This window comes from Podarcis cretensis (genome assembly GCF_951804945.1).
Source record: "Podarcis cretensis genome assembly, chromosome: 17".
In the NCBI taxonomy this organism is placed as follows: Eukaryota; Metazoa; Chordata; class Lepidosauria; order Squamata; family Lacertidae; genus Podarcis; species Podarcis cretensis.
In genome coordinates, this window is record NC_137187.1 from 39,675,970 (window position 1) to 39,697,030 (window position 21,061).

Genomic DNA, 21,061 nt, shown 5'->3' on the forward strand with positions numbered 1-21,061 from the left:
TGTGAGTAAGTTATCTTCTCCATCTGTAAGAAAGGGAGTTTCTAGCTGATTTGTGGTTCTTGACACCTGGCTGTCCTGGACAGACATGGATTCAGTGTGAATGGGCTATCTTGTTAATTTACAACTCAAAGAATCTGGTTGTCTGTGGGAATGCTTTAATCTTCAAGGTCTTGGGACAAACAGGATTCAGCTGCCAATTCTGAACATCAGTTCTGAAAGACCTACATCGGCTCCCAATACATTTCCAAGCACAATTCAAAGTGTTGGTGCTGACCTTTAAAGCCCTAAATGGCCTCAGTCCAGTATATCTGAAGGTGGATCTCCACCCCCATCATTCTACCTGGACACTGAGGTCCAGCGCCGAGGGCCTTCTGGCAGTTCCCTCACTGTGAGAAGCAAAGCTACAGGGAACCAGGCATAGGGCCTTCTTGGTAGTGGCGCCTGCCCTGTGGAACGCCCTCCCATCAGATGTCAAAGAGATAAACAACTACCTGACATTTGGAAGACATCTGAAGGCAGCCCTGTTCAGGGAAGTTTTTAATGTGTGACATTTTAATGTATTTTTGATCTTTGTTGGAAGCCACCCAGAGTGGCTGGGGTACAAATATATTACTGTTGTTGTTGTTGTTTCTTTGACTTTTGACAGCTGGAGCACAGAGTGGTGGTTGTTAAAACTGGAGGGACACATCATCCTATGAATAACAACAACAACAACAACAACTACTACTACTACTACTACTACTACTACTACTACATATTATTTCAATTAGTTTGTGGAACAATGGGTGGGTATCCTCCAGAAACTGGAGGGTAGCAGCCCAGTGCCTCGTGTCTCTGGAGTTTCCCACCCTGCTGTTTGCTTAGTTGCTTCAGGGTCCAGAGAGATGGAGCGGTGCTCTCTGGGCACCAGTGGTGCTTCTGGGGTTTCCCTGCACCTGTCAGGGGCTGGAGGCCGGGCTGCATCTGGGAATCCCAGAGTGTCCTTGCTGCTTTCTTCAAGATGATGTTAATGCCCAAAGACTGGCACCGAGGGAAGACTGTCAATAATGCAAAAGGACTCCCTACCCCCAGAACTGATGGCTGTATCCAACTTGATGACCTGACTTTTCAAGGTGCAAAAATCTGTGCCTCTGACGGTAACATCAGTGTGCGTCAACATACAGTTAGGGAATCAATGCTCCCAAGGTTCAGCACCTTGGACAGCGTTTCCTTGCATTGCCTTTATTTGGAATATGCATGTCATCTTCTCGTTTGAGAGGCCACTACTACTACTTCTTACTTACTTCTCTCCATCACCACCCACTGTGGGAAATGCTAAAGTCCCACCCACTATGGAAAATGCTAGAATATAAGAGCAAGGAAAATCATATCCACTGCAGCAAGTTCACAACACATTATTGATTAATTAGTGAAATTTATATCCTGCCGTCCTTCCATGGAATTCAAGGAGGCAAGCATCCTAAGTGATCTCCCATCCAGATACGGACCAGACCCGAACTTGCTCAGCTTCAATGAGATTGCTGCATAGAGTGCCTTCAGGCTAAAACAAAGCAAATTATCATGAAGGAGGAGGAAATCTGCAACCTCAGCTTTACCACTAGAATCCTGCCTTAAGGCACCACCAGAGCTCTGCAAGGCAAATACTCTGCAAAATATCTGAGCTGCCACTAATCCAGAATCAAAGCCAACACAATTCTAGTGCTCTCCAAAGACCTGGTCTGCTATCAAGTATTTTTGTAAAGAAATCAGAAATCAGAACATGCAATTAAATTATTGTTATTTGAGATAGCTTTCCTTACTTATGAGTAAGCCGCACTGGATGCAGAAATAATACAAGCATCACACTTCACTCTTAACTCTCATTATGTGTATAATAAAAAAGGTAAAAGTAAAGGACCCTTTGATGGTTAAGTCCAGTGAAAGGCAACTACAAGGTTGCGGTGCTCATCTCCCTTTCAGACCAAAGGAGCCGGCGTTTGTCCACAGACAGCTTTCCAGGTCATGTGGCCAGCATAACTAAACTACTTCTGGCACAAAGGAACACCTTTATGGAAACCAAAGGGAACAGAAATGTCGTTTCAATAATAGGAATAGGAATAGGAATAGGAATAGGAATAGGAATAGGAATCATAAGCTCCACTGAAAACACTGGGACTATATCAGAGGAAATATTCATAGGATCAGGCTGTTAACAATAAGAATATTTTTGTTTGTGTTACAATGGTACCTCGGGTTAAGAACTTAATTCGTTCTGGAGGTCTGTTCTTAACCTGAAACTGTTCTTAACCTGAGGTAACACTTTAGCTAATGGGGCCTCCTGCTGCCGCCATGCCACTGCCTCATGATTTCTGTTCTCATCATGAAGCAAAGTTCTTAACCCGAGGTATTTCTGGGTTAGCAGAGTCTGTAACCCGAGGTACCACTGTATTATCAAATACTATAGTGATGTTTTCTCTTGCAAAAGAAAATATACTGTATATTTCCGTGTATAAGACTAGATTTTTCCCCTAAAAAATAATGTCAAAAATTAGGGGGTGTCATACATGGATATATCTCCCCCCATTTTCTTAAATCTGAGTCCCCCAAAATAGAGGGCATCTTATACATGGGGACGTCCTATAGATGGAAAAATACAGTATATCTTCTGCAGAACTGTGTTAAAATTCTGACTTTTCTCCAACTGAGTTAACAGCAGCATTTTATTTATTTTATTAATATTCCTGTTTATTTCAGCACCAAAGGTGTTTTCACACTCAATGCTAAAAGCCAAGTGTACAAACTGTATTACATCTGGTTTAAAAATGACTCCTGCCAGCTTTCCATCATGCATTCACATTTGCAATGTGAGCAAGAATGTGCAAGGAGGGTTGGAATTCGTTTTGGTAGTGGTGGGCTTTGATTTTTGTTTTTTAAGTCCATACTCCCTCAGGATCCCAGATAATTACATGTCTCTCCAAAATCATGCCAAATACAAAAAGGGTAGGATAACCTTCCTGGGTTAACATTAGCAACCAACGCTGGTCCAAATGAAAAAGTGTCATAGCATTTCTGGAAAATGTTCAGATTCTGTCCATGCTTGGTGAAGTGTGCCATAATTGTGCAGCTGCTTTAGAGAATTATTACCTATAGCACCACATGGATTTGCCACATTGTGGGAGCAGTTAGAGGAGTGGAGCCTGCAGAGATTGTGATGGGGGCCTGGAACAAAAGGTAGCCTTCAATAGAGCATGATGAGGCCAAGCAAACTGAGGGCTTTAGGAAACTCATCATCTTGAATTCTGCCCAGAAAGCAAGGGAAAGGCCCTGGAGCACTGGATTAATGTGCACCTGAAAATCTCCAGAGGAACATGAAATGTTGCCTTATAACCAGTTCAGGGCCCTTCCAGTCATCCTTTTATTGTGCCTTCATAATGATCTGTGCTCACGATGCTATCAGAGCAGTTATACACAAGGCCGCTTTCAATATTGTAAGTTTAGGGGTGGACATTCTGCTTCATTTCCAATCAGTCCATGCCCTGTAGCTTCCTGTTGAAGTATGGCAGCTGGTCATACCACAAGGCCCTGACTGATGCTCTTTGCATTAGATGCAGCAACGTTTGTCCTCCGCTTTCCTGGCCTGTATCTTGAGTGTTGTTGTTTTATTTTACCACATCACTTTCCCCAGAGAAACGTGCTTGTTACTGCTTAATCAGAGCAATGGGCAATTCAGCTTTTCTACGGACTGCCATTTGCTCCAATTTGGCGGTAAAGAGCAGGTTTTTGCAGAGAAAGCAGTGGAGAGAAAAAAACCATGCTTGGACACGGAGCTTTAAAGAATGGACCAGTGCCTGGAAAGAGTGTAGGCAAGCCCTTACATAACTTCAGTGTAAGAGCATTCTTGTATTTAGGCATTCTGCAGCTTCTCATTAAGATACAGGTCCCACCCATTTCCTTTTGCAGTACTTGAAATGTGTGAAAAGGCAGCAGATCAGACAAGGAAAAGAACAGGCCACAACTATGCTCAAGGGAGGGAGTCAGATTACAAGTTGCCTCACATGGAATAAAAACCAAGATTCCACCTAGAACAGGCGTCTTATCCTGAGCCCTAGAGGGGCTGCCACTTTTCAAGGAGGACGAGGTGCGTCCGGCACAGTTAACAGTTGTGCAGAAGACGTTCCACTCAAGAGGCTGAAATTCCTTCTACACAACCATTAAAAAGGCAGGAAGAGCCTGGTCCTCTTTTCCATCTGACCCCTCAAATCCTGACTGCAAGTCTCAAGCTGGAGCCTCGCCCAAATTGCAAGTGCAGATTCTTGAAGTTAGGTTGCTATGGATAATTGGTGTGGGAGCACTTTCATCAGCCCCTCCACCTTTTATTTTTATTGAGCAAAGGTCCAGGGCTGGGGCTGGGATTCTGGATTTTTCTCAATACAGTGGCGCCTCGCAAGACGAAATTAATTCATTCCGCGAGTTTTTTCGTCTTGCGATTTTTTCATCTTGCGAAGCACGGACTTTGGAAAAGCTTCAAAAATCACCAAAGTCTTCAAAAACCTCAAAAAAGGCTACCACACCACGTGCTATGAGTTGCTCCTCAAAGTGAATGCACGGTTTTAAGAAAAAGGAAACAAACTTGCAAGACAAAGGAAACAAACTTGCAAGACGTTTCTGTCTTGCGAAGCAAGCCCATAGGGAAATCCGTCTTGCGAAACAACTCAAAAAACGAAAAATCACAGAAAGGGGGGGAGTTGAAATTGGAGAGAGCACGAGAGAGAGAGAGAGAGAGAGAGAGAGAGAGAGAGAGAGAGATAGATATTGGTTTTTAGGGGTTTTTTCATGCTGTAAAACTAATTTTATAAATAAAAATTTAAAAAATGTTTTTAAAAACAGCACCCCAAAAACCCCTATTGCCAATACTCTTGCATAAGAACCTTCCTCACTGTCTTCTGTTTCAGCCACTCTCATTTAGCTGTACTGCCTTCCATCTGCAACCCTGGCGCTATTTTAATGAAAGATGCTAAGCAAAGTAAAAAGTGCTACAGGCCAAACATGTCTGAACATGTGCGGCAAGGTATCTCTTATTTACCACTCAAGCAGCTTCCCCACCCTGAGCAGCCCACCTCCCAGATGCTGCTAGATGACAGTTTCCATCATCCCTGTCCCTTGGGGCTGATGGGCATTTAGAGTCAAATATCTGGAGGGCACCAGGTTGGGAAATGCTGCACAAAAGCAATTGCAGCCTGTCACCTGCTCACTTAGAGTTATTTATCAGAGCTTCCTTCCAGGTCAAATGGCAGGGTTGCCATCTCTACCTGAACCCTAATCTCTCTCTCTAAAAGAAATGAAACTGATATGACAATATGGACTTCAAATCAGTTTGCGATGATACATTGATGTATCACCCAGCCTTACTAATCAGCATGGCCAGAGGACAGGAATGATGGATACTGTAGTCTGTTAACTTCCAGAGGAACATTACTGTTCTAGGTTATGTGCTCTCAAAACACTGCTAAATCTTATACCTGTGTACACCACCCTTGAGTTCTTTTTCACTCTATAAGTTTTTTCATATATGACTAAATCTTCAATCCAATGCCCATTTATCTTGAATAAACCCCATTAAACTCTGTGGTGTGCACTTGAAAATGTCAAGGCTGGATGTGACAAAAGAAGTGTGTTGAGGGTATGCTGGACTGCTGGCCAACCAGAGCGTGTTGCCATGTATTATGGTGAATGGCTGGGTGCCTGTTCACATTTGCCACAGATTTCTTGCAGTGTGCCCCTGAATTTCTAGTCTACCTAACAGGGCAAGCAACAAACAGAAGGGGGGGGGGGGAAATGCGACGTAAACTGAGTGCTCACAGCAGACCCCTCTGCTGTAGGATCAGCTCCAGCTTATTCCCAAGTTCCTAACTGAAATGACAGACAGGCAAGTCCACAGACCAAAATGATGGCTCAGTAGTGCTGTCCCTCTCACCCACTGAAACAAGTGGTTTCCCCTTTTATTTTCACAAGCGCTACGTGAACATTCTTGCACTTATCTGTTAATTTGTTGTGTTATTAATTGTTTATTTTAAAGAAATCTAAGTCTTGTCATTGGACAAAACAAAATAAAAAAATTCCTTCCAGTAGCACCTTAAAGACCAACTAAGTTAGTTCTTGGTATGAGCTTTCGTGTGCATGCACACTTCTTCAGATACACTGAAACAGAAGTCACCAGAGCCTTCTATATAGTGAGAAGGTGTGGAGGGGTATTACTCAGAGTTTTCCCCCAGGCATTTCACTCAGCACCCTGAACCAGCCTCTGCCCCAACCTTGCAGAACCAGTATTCACCCCCCACCCCCCAGCATCTTTGCATCCATCTTCACCCATAAATTCTTCCTGCAGTGTTTCTGAGGCAGGAGATACACTCCATTGTCTGATTGAAATGGGTACTGGCTGCCTAAATAATGTATAGGCTGTTGATAGCAGAGAGGCCTGGCTGGCTGCGTTCGGCCAAAGGGGTAGGAGACCAAGGCTGATCAGTAATGCACTGACCCCTGGCAAGTGCCAAGCAGGAGAAGTGAGACACAGACGCACACAGAGAGGCAGGCAGGCTTCAGTTGAAATGGATGGTTCACAGTGTTTTAAGGGAAGTATCTGTAAGGATGGATTGAGAAACCTGGATGAAAAGAGGAGGAAGGAGCTTGAGTAGGAGGTCAGCATCCACCTGCTGGGACTCAAACCAGGAGTCTCCTTGGTTTGTGGGCTAGTAGGGCTAGTAGGGACGCAGGTGGCGCTGTGGGTTAAAGCCTCAGCGCCTAGGGCTTGCCGATCGAAAGGTCGGCGGTTCGAATCCCTGCGGCGGGGTGCGCTCCCGCTGCTCGGTCCCAGCGCCTGCCAACCTAGCAGTTCGAAAGCACCTCCGGGTGCAAGTAGATAAATAGGGACCGCTTACCAGCGGGAAGGTAAACGGCGTTTCCGTGTGCGGCTCTGGCTCGCCAGAGCAGCGATGTCACGCTGGCCATGTGACCCGGAAGTGTCTCCGGACAGCGCTGGCCCCTGGCCTCTTAAGTGAGATGGGCGCACAACCCCAGAGTCTGGCAAGACTGGCCCGTACGGGCAGGGGTACCTTTACCTTTACCTTTTTAGGGCCCCCATCCACTTGAGATCACAGAGGGGGAGAGGGAAAATGAATTCGATGTAAGTGAAACATAGCTCAGTTGGTAGAGCATGAGACTCTTAAGCTCAGGTTCATGGGCTTGAGCCCCCATTGGCAGGGGCATAGGAAGGGGGGTGTGGCCCACCCCAGGTGTCATCCTTGAGGGGGGTGACAAAAGGGCACACTGCGGGGGTTGACACTTATTGCGGGGCCTGGCCTGTAGTGTGCCTGAGACACGCATCTCTCCTGGGAGTAACGCAGTGGCTCGGGGCCCGGCGCTGCCCAAAATGGCAGTGTGGGGCTTGCGTCCACCAGGCGGATTCCTTGGGCAGCTTGCTGCACCGCCCCCTGGGTAGATCACCGCAGCGCCCCCATGCATGGATTGCCGCAGCACCCCCATGCAGCGCCCCTGTGCATGGATCACTATGGCTTCCCTGTGGGTGGCTCGCCCGGTCCCTGCCGCTCCGGGTGCTGGAGCAGCTAGCTAGGCCCCTGCCCATTGGACAAAAGATTCCTCCTTTGCAGGAGGTTGGACTAGATCAGCTTCATGGTCCCTTCCAACTCCACACTTCTCTGATTCTATTCTCTCCCTGCCCTGCAACTCCAGGCTTAGCATAGTTCCATCAAAGGCAACCCCTTGCTCCCATCTAATCAGATCTGCATTTAAACACATTAGAATCTCTTCCTGACTTTGGCCTTGCTTGTATGGCTCGCCAGATCTCTGCCTGCCTTTTCTTCCCCATCTCCCTGCTGCTTGATTCTGGCCTTCATTTCAGCCCTCCTTCGGGTGAGCTTAGCAGAGCTCAAATCCTGGCATACCAGTAGCTCAGCTTCCAGGTTGGCTGGCCTGTGGATCTGCTCCAGGATGCCAGCAAACTTTGTTGTCCTAATCCTGCCAGGGCTCCTACTTCAACTCCATGTCCTTCACTGCCTGTGGCCCAGTGGGTCACAGATGCGTTGGACAAAGGAGCCATCAAATTCAACGCATAATCATAAGATTATGACCACCATAATCTTGGTGAATCTCAAATGGAGAACACCATGCTGAAGCCCCCCTGCATACTAAGCAGAGCCATTTGCTATGATGAGGGCTGTACACATGTTGATTCTTTGAAAGTGAAGGAAGGTGAACCAATACTGGGCACAGTCTTCAGTTTCCTTTAATGTATGAAAAGCAAGTTCCTTTACCTAATGGAAACAAAGCTATGTTGAGTGCGAAGTCTAGCAAAGTTTTCTTGGAAATCAGAAAAACTGCTGACTCATCTTTCATTTGGGCAGATTTCTTAACCTTTTGGTTAAAGAAAAGCAGCAAAAAAATATGCAAAATAATATTTTGCATATTTTATACAGGTAACAGAATTCTGCTGCTTGAGGATTTGAGATTTTTTGTCCCTGAACCCAGTGCTATTTTTCTAGAAAAAGAAGTGCTGGAACTCACCATGAACACCTCCCTTCTTATCTTAGAATGGTAATGGTGCCACCTGAGAGGCTGGGAGCTGAAAAAAGCCCTGCCTGAACCACAAATCATCATGTTCAGTTAAAAAAATAAATCCCTTCCCAAAGATAATCAGTCAGTCAAATCATGAGCACTCATGATCATAAGAGCCACATTCCAATGTATACCAAAATATAATAATATACTTTTTATATTTATAAATGTATATAAATAATATACATTTATATAATAATATACAGAGATTGGGCTACTAGTGGGTTTCTTGGCCTCGTAAAAATATTTGGCATCTTTGTGAGGTATTAATATGATTGTTTTCACTTATTGTTACAGACTGAAGGCCTTTCAAAATGCAAATTTGCCAGTGGCCAGGTTTGTGGGCCTCTCAATATCCCACCAGTGGATTAACGCACAGATGGATAGAAAACATGTAATCGGATGAGAAATGAAAGAGAATGAATGAGTAGCAGAAAATCAATGCATTATGGCAGCCTTGGGCACCCGGGCACCCTCCAGATGTTTTGGACAACCAGCTCCAGCCAATTATAGTCTGAAACATCTGGAGGGCACCAGGTTGGCAAAGGCTGGATTAGGGCCTGGATGGAGCTATGAGTGGAAGTGTCTGAATCCAAACCTGGCATTGATCTCTTGCCTGAAATGAACTTCCAAGGACTAGGAAAACTACTTCTCAATTTCCCCCTGAAAACGCCCCCTTCCCCCAGGCCATTGTACATTGTGTTCCCCCAGCCAGGTTCAGAAATTGGAAATAAGCTCATCTGGAGGGGGGGGGGCAGAGACACACTAGGAGAAATAAATTGAATAAATTGAAGGCAGGGGATTAAACATCATTTTCTATGCATTCTCCTCTGCAGTTGCCCCTACACACACACAGGAATTGTGCATTATCTTGGCAGACAAAGGTTTGGGGAAAAACACACACTCAGTGGTTTTAGCAGGAGCCCCAGAGCTCACCTACCTAGTATTTCCATCAGATCTGGCCAATCCAGAGGCTTCATACTGCCTTCCAATCACAGCAGGTGGTGTTGTGCTATGCAATTCCCTGCTATGCCTGAAGTCCCTTTCCTAGGCTAGATCCCAAACTTGAATATTCATTAAGTTTCTGGTTTAAGCATCTGATATCCTAATAAGGTACATTAAATATGTATCTGTAGAGATATTCCATAGAAGCAAGGAATATCTGTAGAGATATTCCATAGAAGCAAGGTGCAGAAAATGCCCCAAGAAGAATTTCTGGGGTTGAATTATCCAAAAAATACTAGTGCACACATCTCTCTCCTCCACCCACAATTGTTTACATAATAGACTCTGGGCAAAACAGATCATACAGACCAAATAACAAATACAAACAAATAAGATACTATGCTAAATAAAGCTAGGAGAATTTGCTATCAATGGAGATACAACCATTCAATCAGAGGTGTCATTCATGGGCCAGGGAATCCTGTTCTTCAAACTACAGGTGTTTATCGCCCTTATTACTTCTTATTTCCATGATAGAACTCTGCATATTGAAAGCCTGTTGTTACGAACATACAAATGGACTAATTTACATAGTATGCATACCAAAAGCACAAATCCCTGTACTTTTATTTTTAAAGGATAAATAACAACTTACAAATATTTTCTAAAAGTTTTACAGAGATTAAAAGGCAGCACAGAAAGAAACCACAGAGAATGCTCTTGAAATATCCCTTCCCACACTTCTGTTCTTTACAAAAGCAAGTGAAAAATATCACTCTTATTCCCAGCCCCCAAATCTGAAAATGACACCCCAGTTGTTGTTACAGAAAAGCTGTAGCCTTCTCTAAGGGGGGAGGGGAGAAGTTTGTCTGGCTGGTCTGGGACCAGAGATGGGGCAGGGTGGGGAGTGGCAGAGACATGACAAGGGCGACCTCAAGAAGGGGAAACACTTGAGTTGGTTACTTAATACAGGATTATATAAGCAGAGAAGGGGGGGGGTGTAGGTGGATGCTTAGTTACTGGAGCTAACCATGGTTCTTGGGGAGAAAGCTAAAGAGAAAGCTAAATTATGGAGGAAGCTGAGGAGAAAACTAAATTTCCAAGGCTGGAAATTTCCTGGAGGTCATTAATCTCTCCCTTAAAACAGCGTCCATCATAAGCACAAGGTCTAACTAGAGAAGATAGGTTTCCCCACATTTAGCTGTGAAGGGCTATGGGGTCCCTGCAGATCTGAAGGAGATTCTACACACCATATAATTTGCTGTGTTGAAGATAGATGTGCGTAGAAAATAACAAGCATGAGGAACATTCAAGATGGCTGGATGAATGAGCCCAGGCACAGCTCTGTGGGCACCACAGACCCATGTGAGCAGGTGAGGGGAAATAGATGGGTCGGCTAAGAGCTGTGTAAATATAATAGACTTGTGAAGTGTGGGTATGTGGTTGGATAAGCAGAATTTCTAAAAACAAGTTGTACACAGTGTCAGTGACAGAAGCAAAGAAGAAGATATATATATATAGTAAGGAGGAGAAAGGGAGCGAATAGAGCCTGACTTGCATGCTGACTGAACTGACGAAAGAGACTCCAGTCCACAAAAGCTGCTGCCACATTAAATTTCTCAGCCTCCCAGAGGCCATCTGACTCTCTGCTGTCTTTGCTGCTGCAAACTCAGTTACCTCTCTGGAAGTTGTCACCAGGCATGAAATTTGTGTGTGGGGTATTCATATGTCCCATTTGTTTGAGGGTGTTATCGTGCATTGTGAGAGTTGGGTCTCCCCCTGGAACACCCAACATGTGTGGGGTCGAGGGGACCCTGCTCTTTCCCACCAGACAAGAAGGAATACCTGCCTGGGAAGGGCATGAACCAAGGGAGAGGAAGGCAAGGCCCCTTTTAGGCCGCAGTGGACATCACCCTTCCAAAGTCCAGGTCTCACTTTTAAACTGAGGCTTGGGATCCATGATTTTTATCTCACATAGTTAGGGTACCGTAACCTTTCACTTGTTCACTTTATCCAGGCCAGATATTTTCTTGCTTCCCTTCTTTTGTCCTATTTCTCTGCCAGGCTTTCTCCTTCTCTTGATCTCTGCTCTCTCTTTCCCTTTCTCTCTCATGCTTTACTCTTTCCCTCCTCCCCTCCTCGTCTCCAAGAGATGATTGCGGCACCATCTTGCCCCAGCCTCCTCTTTCCCACAGTGGCCATACAGACGCCTCGGGGACGCAGAGCACAGGCGACCCTTGGATCCTTCGCTGCTTGTTCTCACGACATATGGTACCCAAAGGTATTCTGCTTTTGAACGTGGAGGCTCCAGTCTGGCTACAAGCCACTGGGAGGCCTCTCGTCCAACCCCCTTCTGCAGCCACCAGACATCTTGTGCGGGCAGCGAATTCCACCAGTTCATTCTGCACAGAGCGCAGAAGTGCCCGTCACTCCGTTCCACCGAGGGGTCGTGAAGTTCTGGCAGCAGCAGAGGCGGGGGGGGGGAGGGAGACAAATGGATGAACCTCAAAGGGAAGGGGTTCCCTCCCCACCCCGGGAAGGAAAGGCAAAGGCAAAGGCCGGGGGGCCTGCGGGGGGGCATCCCGGTCTTGCCAACCTTCCTGCCGCCCCCGCCCCCATTTGCCACCTGCTGCCGGGCCCAGAGATTCCTGCGCTTCCGCCCCCCGCGTGGGAGCCCACAGCCCAGCCCCCTCCCCGCCAAGGCCCCCTCGCCCTGCCCGCCCCGCCTCCGCCAGACTCTTCCCCACCGCCCCCCCCCACGCGCTGCCAATCAGGCCTGCTCGGCCAATCAGGAACAGAGAAAGCCAGCCCCGGCAGCCTGTGGAGCCCGCCCCCTCCCCTGCAGTTGCCTGGAGAAAAGCAAGCGCCGGAGCGCGCCCGCCCGCCTTGCCATCCCGAGCACTGCGCCAAAGGAGAGCGCGGAGAAGGCGCTCGCTCGGTGCCCTTGGCGAGCTGCCGGCGGACTGTGCGGCCGCGCAGGCAGGCTCTCCTCCCCCCGCCCTCGGCGCCGGCCGCCTGGTCTCCTCCAGCGCCCCGTCTCCTTCCCAAGACGTCCTTCTCCGGAGCCGTCCGCCCTCGCAACGAGCTGAGGTCGCCAGGAGGCCCGTTGGATGGCCCGGGGCGGAGCGGGCGGGAAGAAGGCCAGGAAAGACAGGGAGGCTGCAGGACACGAAGCAGCGCATCTCGAGGGGAGAAACCCCGAAGGGAGGCTCACATCCCCTCGCCTCCTTCCAGCGCCGCTTTTGCGCTCCCAGGGGGCGTCTGGCTAGGCTAGCCTCTCCCGGGAGCGAAGGGAGATTTGGAGCTGAGCGAGATCAGCCGGGCTCTGAGATGGAGCACCCCGCAGAATACGCCCCCCCCTTCATCCTCCTGCTGTCTCGGGCCTTTCTCGACCCATCTCCGCGTACTTCAGCCCTTTGCCCTCGGTTGTGTCTCTCGCCATCCCGCCAAGTGCTACAGCGATCATTTCGTCTCCTTTCTTCGTTCGCAGTCTCCCTAGCCAATCCCTCGGCCTCTCCGTTTCCTTTCATTATCCAGCCCAAGCCACTGAAAGAAGCTGCCCCCAAAGGATCCCGAGAGATTCGTCCCCACATTCACATGTTCTTCCATCAGCCAAGACATTTTGGGGAGGGAGAAGGAGCAAGAGGAGGAGTGTTCCCCTCCCCCACATACGACAGCAGGGATGGGGGAGGCTTGGAGCTGTCAGAAGCTTAAGTGGCTGCTGCCCCCTCCTCCTCCTGCCCTCCGTTTAATGCAGGTGCATCGCTGCAGTGGGTGGGTGGGTAGGAGATCCCTATTGGGCTTGAAGTACGCCCCCACCCACACCCCCTTTGCTGATCTGGCCAGGTACGTCACCGGCGCTGCCTCCTCTCTCGCGCTCCCTTTTCGCTCCGTGTGCGCGCGCGCGCGCAGCGCTCTCTCTCACGCACACACACACACACGGTCACCACAGGAACATGTCGCTGTCACCTTGAGATGCAGGCAGGCATTGCAAGGTGCACCGGCGGAGAAATAGACGCCAAGGCGAAAAGGATGGGAAGGGGCAGTAGAGGAGGTGGGAGCGGGGCCACGCGCGAGACACGGGACGCTCTCCCCCCTCCCCTGCCCTCCCCATGCACATTTTGCCACTTCTCCCTCCCTAAAGCTGGAGCCGCTTTCGAATTCTGCCTCCTCCTCCTCCTCCAGGTCTTCTGCTCAACGCCTCTCCTCTCTTCCCTCTTCCCCAAATTAAAGGTTGTAGAGAAAGACTAGTAAGGTGTTTGTTGTTTTTTTTAAAAAAAATCCCACCCGACCCCCCAGCCTTCTTTTCTGCAGTGACTTGTCCGCACGCCATCCCGACCGCATTGCCCTCCCTCCCCGCGCACCCACCCCCAGCTCCGCGCATCTCTGCATTACAGATGACGGAGGCTGCCCGGATTCCCCTCCGCAAGAGGAGGAAGGGGGCGTCTTTCATCCATATCCCCCCTCCGGGAAAAAAAACCCAGGCTCTTTTATTTTTATGTTTTGACCGACAGTCTTTTCCATCTCTCTTTATTCCCTCAACTCCCCTCCAAAATAGAAAGTCTCCTCAAGAGGAGCTACTTACCAGGCCATGCTAGAACCCAGGAGAGACTGAGGTGGGGAGGAGGGAGGCAGGTGAGGGAATCCGCTGCGGGGAGAAGATGAAGCGTGGGGTGGAACTGCGGGTCCCTCTCTCTCTCTCTCTCTTGGCCCAGATCCAGTCGAGAGGAGGAGGAGAAGGAGGGGGAGCTTCCTCGGCCTGATTTGCCCCCCTCAGGAGGGGATCGGAGGGAAGGGGAGGGTCAGGGCAAGGGTGGGGGGAGCCGGTTGTCTACAGCCCCGGGGATGCTGCGGCTGGCATCGCAGCGGCTACATCCTGCAAGGATGGAGAGAGCTCGCTGAGCGCTGGTCCAGCGGCAAATCTCAGCAGAGCGGGGAGGGGGGACGAGGGGAGGAGGGGAACTGTGGTGCAAGCGGGGGGGAGGGAGATGTGACTGGAGGCCGAGAACCAATCGCAGATCTCAGCCTCCTGCACCCCCTCCCCCACTTCACGCAGCCAGGTCCATCCCCCCAACTCCTCCTTGTTCTCCACACCTCCCCAAATCAAGAGACACCCATAGATGTATTGCTGGAACTCACAGATGGCTGCTTTCTCCCCCCCACTCCAGTCCCGGTGATAGTACGTTCCAAGCAGCCTATCCGTCACTGATGGAAAGGATGCAGGGATGCAGCGATGGAAGGACCATCTGCTTGGTGCAGATCGTACCTGCCCCTGTAGCATCCCAGCCACAGCCACAGAGTCCTTGGCCAAGTGGGCAGCTCCGGATGCCTGAGTGGTGCTGCTGCTGGTGGATGGGCTGAGAGGGAGTGCCTTTCCCAAGGCCATCCACGGAGCTTCATAGCCAAGTGGTGATTTGAACCACTGCCCAGCCAAGCATCAAACTCTTATCCATTGCATTCTAGCGACGCAGACAGAGTGGCGGGACCCAGCTAAGGGTGCCACACACAACAGAACAAAGGGCTTTTTCAGCCATTTCGGCAGGGTGCTGTGGAGAGTCAGGAAAACTGCCCTTGCCACCATGTCACCCAACATCACTACTATGATGGAGGGTAAAACGGAGGAGCCCTTTACCCCTTTCCTCTACTCAGAGCCTATTGCACTTGCACCTGGTGCTTATGCTGGATCCTGCAGCTACTGAACAGAAAGACACCTGGGTGAATTTGGATCAGTCTAGCTGATCTCCTGTGCCTATCTTCTTTCTGTCCTCTTGTTTGTGCAGTGCTATAAGCCTGGCCAGGTTTGGGGTCGTTACAACTGTCTGTGATCTCTCTTCCAGTCAACTATTCTCATTTTTTTCTCCTTCTGACTGCTGAAAACTTCATGAACAGGGCCACAATCCACCTCAGCGCTTGGTTACACATGTTCAATCCCATCTAAATAATGAAGTGGCTGAAAACAAACATTCCTGATGTTCAGCTACCTTTCCATACTGCCTGATGAAGCATTCTGTAACTTGAAGCTTGCATTCTCTGATGACAGAATAAACTAGTCAGTCAGATTACATCTGTCACCAAAACTAATTTGTGTTAGAACTGAACAGAAATGTATCAGAAGACTAATCCCATCCTTTTCTCTCACCGTCCCCTAGAAAAAGTAGGCCACTTTGCAGGATTGTTTCCAAATATCCTCCAGTCTGTCTCTCTCTCTCTCTCTCTCTGTGTGTGTGTGTGTGTGTGTGTGTGTGATGCCACTGCACCCTCCTCAATGCCCTGGAAGGACTCCAAGTCTGTGTATTGAGAAGGATGCAAAAGAGTGACCAGGTACACAGTTGCTGCTGTTGCCACTTGCAAGAGCTACAATAACTAATCACAGGGTTGGGGGGGATAAAACTATGCTACTGTCACTGCTTGTAATAAGTCTCACCTCTGAGAAACTGCAAGAGAATTTCACCCCAACTAGGAAGAATTTAGTGTAATGGTCTTCAGCTTCCACCTCCAAGTTCTTTGTCCACAAATAAGAGGTGATTCACTTCACCAGGCACACAGATTTGCCCCCAAAATTGACACTCTGAGCAGCTATCTTCTGCAAAACAGAAATCTAAGAGATCAGCATTTACTACCATAGAAATATTATTGTCCTTCGTTTTGTACAGGTTTATGTTGCCACATCTAGCGTGTTATGACCCATTGAGATGAACAAAGGTCTTCCAGATGCTTGAGAAACAGGTCCCTATCCTGTGTGTTGCTGTTACGATTTATGGAGCAGTTTGCAGTTCTAGGCTGGCAATGAAAACAGGAGGTTTATCAAGTTCTTCTTCATGGACACTCATACAAAGCAATTGGTTTGGTGGGTGTGGTGGTGTAAACATTGCACTTACCAAGGGTTGCTGTGGAGCTATTGATGAAGGCTGCAACTGATGCAATTCATAGTGGTCTGACAGAGGTTACCAAGTGCAGAGTGGATGCCCCAGTGTCACTGCTTTTTCATTGCCTACAATCAGTGCCATTAACTACGAACCCCAAAATATGGGGTCCCCTTCAAACCAGTTGATTTGCAGCATCTTGCAGAGATAACCAGTGCTTTTTTCTGGGGGTACACAGGGGTACGCATACCCCTAAACATTTTGTGAATCTTTGTACTTTTGTCCACTTACTGTATTTATTTTTCCGGATTTGAACTATAAAATGGTGATTTTCTTGAGTCAAAATGAGAGTACCCCAAACATATTTTTTAAAAAAGCACTGGAGATAACCCTGCACTTTGCAGCACCCTACAAACTGAGCAATTGATACACCAAACATGGGGTTTGTACTTAACATTGACTATGAACCCTAAAATTTGGGGTCCCCTCCAAACCTTCCTACAAACTGTTGCCTGATGATGGCGTTGGCATATAAATACCGAAAGAGCCCAGGTCTTCATTTCTTTGAGACAATCAGTGGTCTCAGGCTGACATCATGAGAGCCTTTCTAGCCACACACCCAAGGAAAGTCCAAAAATGCAGGCAGATATGTTGATCTACATATTTGGATCAGGTTCAAAATCTATCATACTCCAGAATCCTGTTCCCACTGTGACCAGCCAGATGCCAGTGGGAAGTTTGCAAGCAGACCAGAGTACAATAGCGCTCTTTGCACTTCTGCTACCCAGCAGCTGCTGTTCAGAGGTATGCTCAAACCCCTTCATCATCTTGGTTACTCTTTTCTTATCCCCCCCCCCCCAGCTATCTGAGAACCTTATTGAGATGAGGCACCCAGAACTGTACACAGTGCTCAGGTGCAGTCTCACCACAGATTTGTATTATGACATTATAATATTGGCACTTTTATTTTCAATGCCTTTCCTAGGGATTCCTAACATGGAATTAGCTTTTTTCACAACTGCCACACACTGAGCCATAGCTATCAATGTTTTCCCTTTTTTAAGGGAAATTTCCTTATTCTGAATAGGATTCCTCGCAAGAAAAGGGAAAAGTTGACAGCTATGCACTGAGCTGACACCTTCATCAAGGCCAAGGTCTCATTCCTGCGCAGTCACTGTCAGTTCAGACCCCTAGCTATGGGAAGTTACATTTTTTTGCCCTGATGTACTTCACTTTTAACTTGTTTACACTGAATTCCATCTGTCATATTACTGTCTATTTACCCAATTTGGAGAGATCCTTTTGGAGTTATTCGCAACCCCCCTTTGTTTTATCCACCCTGCAGAGGTTGGTATCATCTGCAAACTTTTCTATCTCACTGGTTACCTCCAAATCTAGATAATTAATGAACAACTTAAAAATTGCTGGTCCCTAGCACTGATCCTTGGTGGACTCTGCTTCCCACAACCCTTTGAAATACTGTCCATTTCTCCTCTCTGCTTCCTGTTTCTTAACCAGGACCTCTCCTCTTCTCCCATGACTGTTAAGCTTAATCCGGAGTCTTCAGTGAGGTACTTTATTAAAAGTGTTTTGAAAGCTGAAGTACACATTGTCAGCTGGATTGGTTGTGTGGATGCCATTCAGACCCAGTAATTTGACAATCTTCAATTCTCAATGAGGCCTAGAAATTCATCACTTGTCACTATTAGTCTCTATTATAATCAAGCAGCAGTACAGAGCACAGAACTCAATTTATTAGACCTAGCATTCAATCAATCAATCAATCAATCAATCAATCAAACCTTTATTGCATTAGCATACAGCCATAGCAGGATAAAAAAATAAAATAAAATAAAAAAATGCTAGAGACAAACAACCAAACAAAATTCAAAGCGATATTACTGCGAATGTATATAAAGCATATAATGGCCCCAAAATAGGCTCGGGACATTAGGTTAAAAAGGTAATAAAAGAATTAAGACAGGTCCAGGTCTGGGACACACTACCTCGTCAGAGTAGCCCTGAGTTTCAAGGCCTGCACTATAAAGATTGCCACCCCACGTGTAACTTGGGGATTTGCGTCCACAAGAAGCGATTTCAAACAGTCTTCCTTAGATGTGATGGTGGACGGGATCAAGAGGAGGAGCTTAGTTCTTATTAGCTCATAAATAGGGCAGTAGAAAAAGAAATGTATGAAGTCCTCTACTTCATTCATTGTGCATGGACATAGACGCTGAGTAATAGGGGTCTTAGAATAAATCCCCTGCAGGAAGGCCGTGGGTATAGAATGGAAACGGGCCATGGTAAACGCTCTTCTCAAATTGGGCTCCGTCAGGTCTATCAAGTAGTTGGCAAGTGATCTTACCACTTTCACTTTAGGGAGCCACATGGAGAGGCGAGCTGTGGTGGACTGTGCCCGGTCCATGGCCTCGTCTCTAGTAAGAATCCAGGCCCGGATTTTATGTTGATCCCAAGCTGACAGCGTGTCCAGATCTGGGAGGGAGTAGCGTGCAGTAATAGTCTCCATGGCCTTGGACCATTTATTGCTATGAGAACTAGTTAAAAAGGCTTGCCTGGCTAAAAGGGAACCTGGGGCTTTGATTAATTTACAATAAAAACTAATAATTCTAATGTGGGCTCTCGCAACAATGGAGGGGAGGCCCAGTTCTGTTCTTAACTGTGCAGCAACCGAGCCCTTGGGGAGACCCAGTACCTTTCGTGCAAAGGAGTTTTGTAGAATCTCGAGCCGTTGTAGTGTTTTTAAATTCCACCCCCAGATTTCAACCCCATACAGTAGCATCGGGAGGACTTTGCTGATAAATGCTTTTCTGATTGGTGGAACCAAGTGGCCGCCTTTTGCATAGAAGAATTTCTCCAAAGCTTTGATGGTTCTACGGGCAGCCAGGATGGACTTATTTAGGTGAGCTGTCCAGCTAAGCCCATACTGAAAAGTGATACCCAAATACTTGAATGCTGAACAATATTCAATAGAGTGGCCCTCAAAATTCCAAAATGGCTTCCGAGTTTTCGTGCCAAAAGTAAGAATTTTGGTTTTGGCGAAATTGATTTTGAGGGAGTTGGTATCACAATATGTCATGAGCCCTCTGAGCATGTTGTTTAAGCCCTGCTTGGTTAAAGACAGTATCACCATGTCGTCCGCGTAGAGTAATATGGGGATCTTGAGCTGTTGTAAAGAGGGGGCAGATTGGTTTAGGGCCTTCATGGTTGTAACGATGTCATTGATGTAGAAATTAAATAGAAAAGGGGCCAAGAGGCAGCCCTGTTTGACCCCTTTATTCAGAGGGAAAGAATCAGAAAGGGCTCCCAGAGGGCCAAATTTTACTCTGGCCGATATATCATTGTGAATTTCCATAAGAAGGTGGAGGAGCCTCTTATCTATGTTGGTGTAACTAAGCTTCTGCCATAGCCTATCTCTAGGGATGGAGTCGAAAGCGGAGGTCAGGTCCACAAAAGCCGCGTGTAGTTTGCAGTTGAACCTGTTTAGGTATTTATCAATCAGGGTAAATAGAACAAGACATTGGCCTAGACCTAGCATTAGTGCAATCGTAAGCACAGTTTCCTGGGAGTAACTGCATTGAACTCAGTGGTGTTCAGTGGTGCTTCCTTCAGACTACAAAGGTTCAACTTTCAAAGCATATAGAGCTTTCTTTACCGAAGGATCTTCAGTGAGTTGAAATGCAACCTTTTGCTTTTAATTCAAAAGGCAAGCAATCTCGTAAATAAGTGTTACCTTTAAAATTGCGTCAAAGGAAAGGAAAGAAGTATCCACCTCTGCTTTATTTATTTTCCTGATTATCTGACTTCTTCTGTGCTAATCTTTTACAAACAAACTGGAAAGACTCATTATCCTCTCATTCAAGACTTGCCAGAGCCAAGAAAGGTTCGACAGTTATCCCTTCACTCTGCAAAGAAGTTGCCTTTCCCTTCCTTCCTTCCTTCCTTCCTTCCTTCCTTCCTTCCTTCCTTCCTTCCTCCTTCCCTCCCTCCCTCCCTCCCTCCCTCCCTCCCTCCACACCAGTTAATAATTTTTCTGCAATTCCATTGTGATGCCTGTGGGCTCTTGAGAGAGCTCTGTGTGTGTTAGCAAGGCCAAAGGAAGGTGCATTCCAGGTGTTATTTTCCCAAACTAAAAAGCCCCCTGCTATGGAGATCCGCCCAATGCCTGAGCCCCCTCCCCACCGGTAATGCAAATGTAATAAGAGCAAGTCACCCTGAGCATGAAAATTAAATTGTTATTTTGTCCTAAAAGGTGGCCTAAAAATGTCTAAATAAACGTATAATTAAAATAATATATTAACATCCCATGTTTCAGCCATTAAAATAATATATTAACATCCCATGTTTCAGCTTAAAAATTGCCCCCAAAGGTGACTAACAAATCACATGAACCATTAAAGTCATTAGCCTGGATTATCAAGTAGACATTCATACCATGTGTCTGAAACACATTGAAAAAGCCAGGAAACTGTGTTTTCTTATGGGTCCTGGTAATTGTAGCTTTGTGAGGGGGTGAACTACAGTTCCCATGATTTTTTGGGTAGGTGCAATGCGCTTTAAATGTTGCATGTGTCTCACAGGGGAGGTCATTCTTTAACACAGCGGCCACCACAAGCAAACTTCCGCAA

The 21,061-nt window shown here is 47.2% G+C and overlaps 1 protein-coding gene across 8 annotated transcripts in view; it reads right to left on the reverse strand.

Moving 5' to 3' along the window:
* ATP2B3 (ATPase plasma membrane Ca2+ transporting 3) overlaps positions 1–14,488 on the reverse strand; it is a 121,728-nt gene extending 107,240 nt beyond the window's left edge. For 4 of the 8 annotated variants that reach the window (XM_079958662.1, XM_079958660.1, XM_079958661.1 and 1 more), the window contains exon 1: positions 14,138–14,487. The gene's annotated coding sequence lies outside the window, so the exon portion shown is untranslated. Of the gene's footprint in view, positions 1–14,137 lie in introns of all 8 variants that reach the window. The other 4 variants (XM_079958667.1, XM_079958665.1, XM_079958664.1 and 1 more) reach the window with 2 other exon arrangements.
* Positions 14,489–21,061: the final 6,573 nt, after the last annotated feature.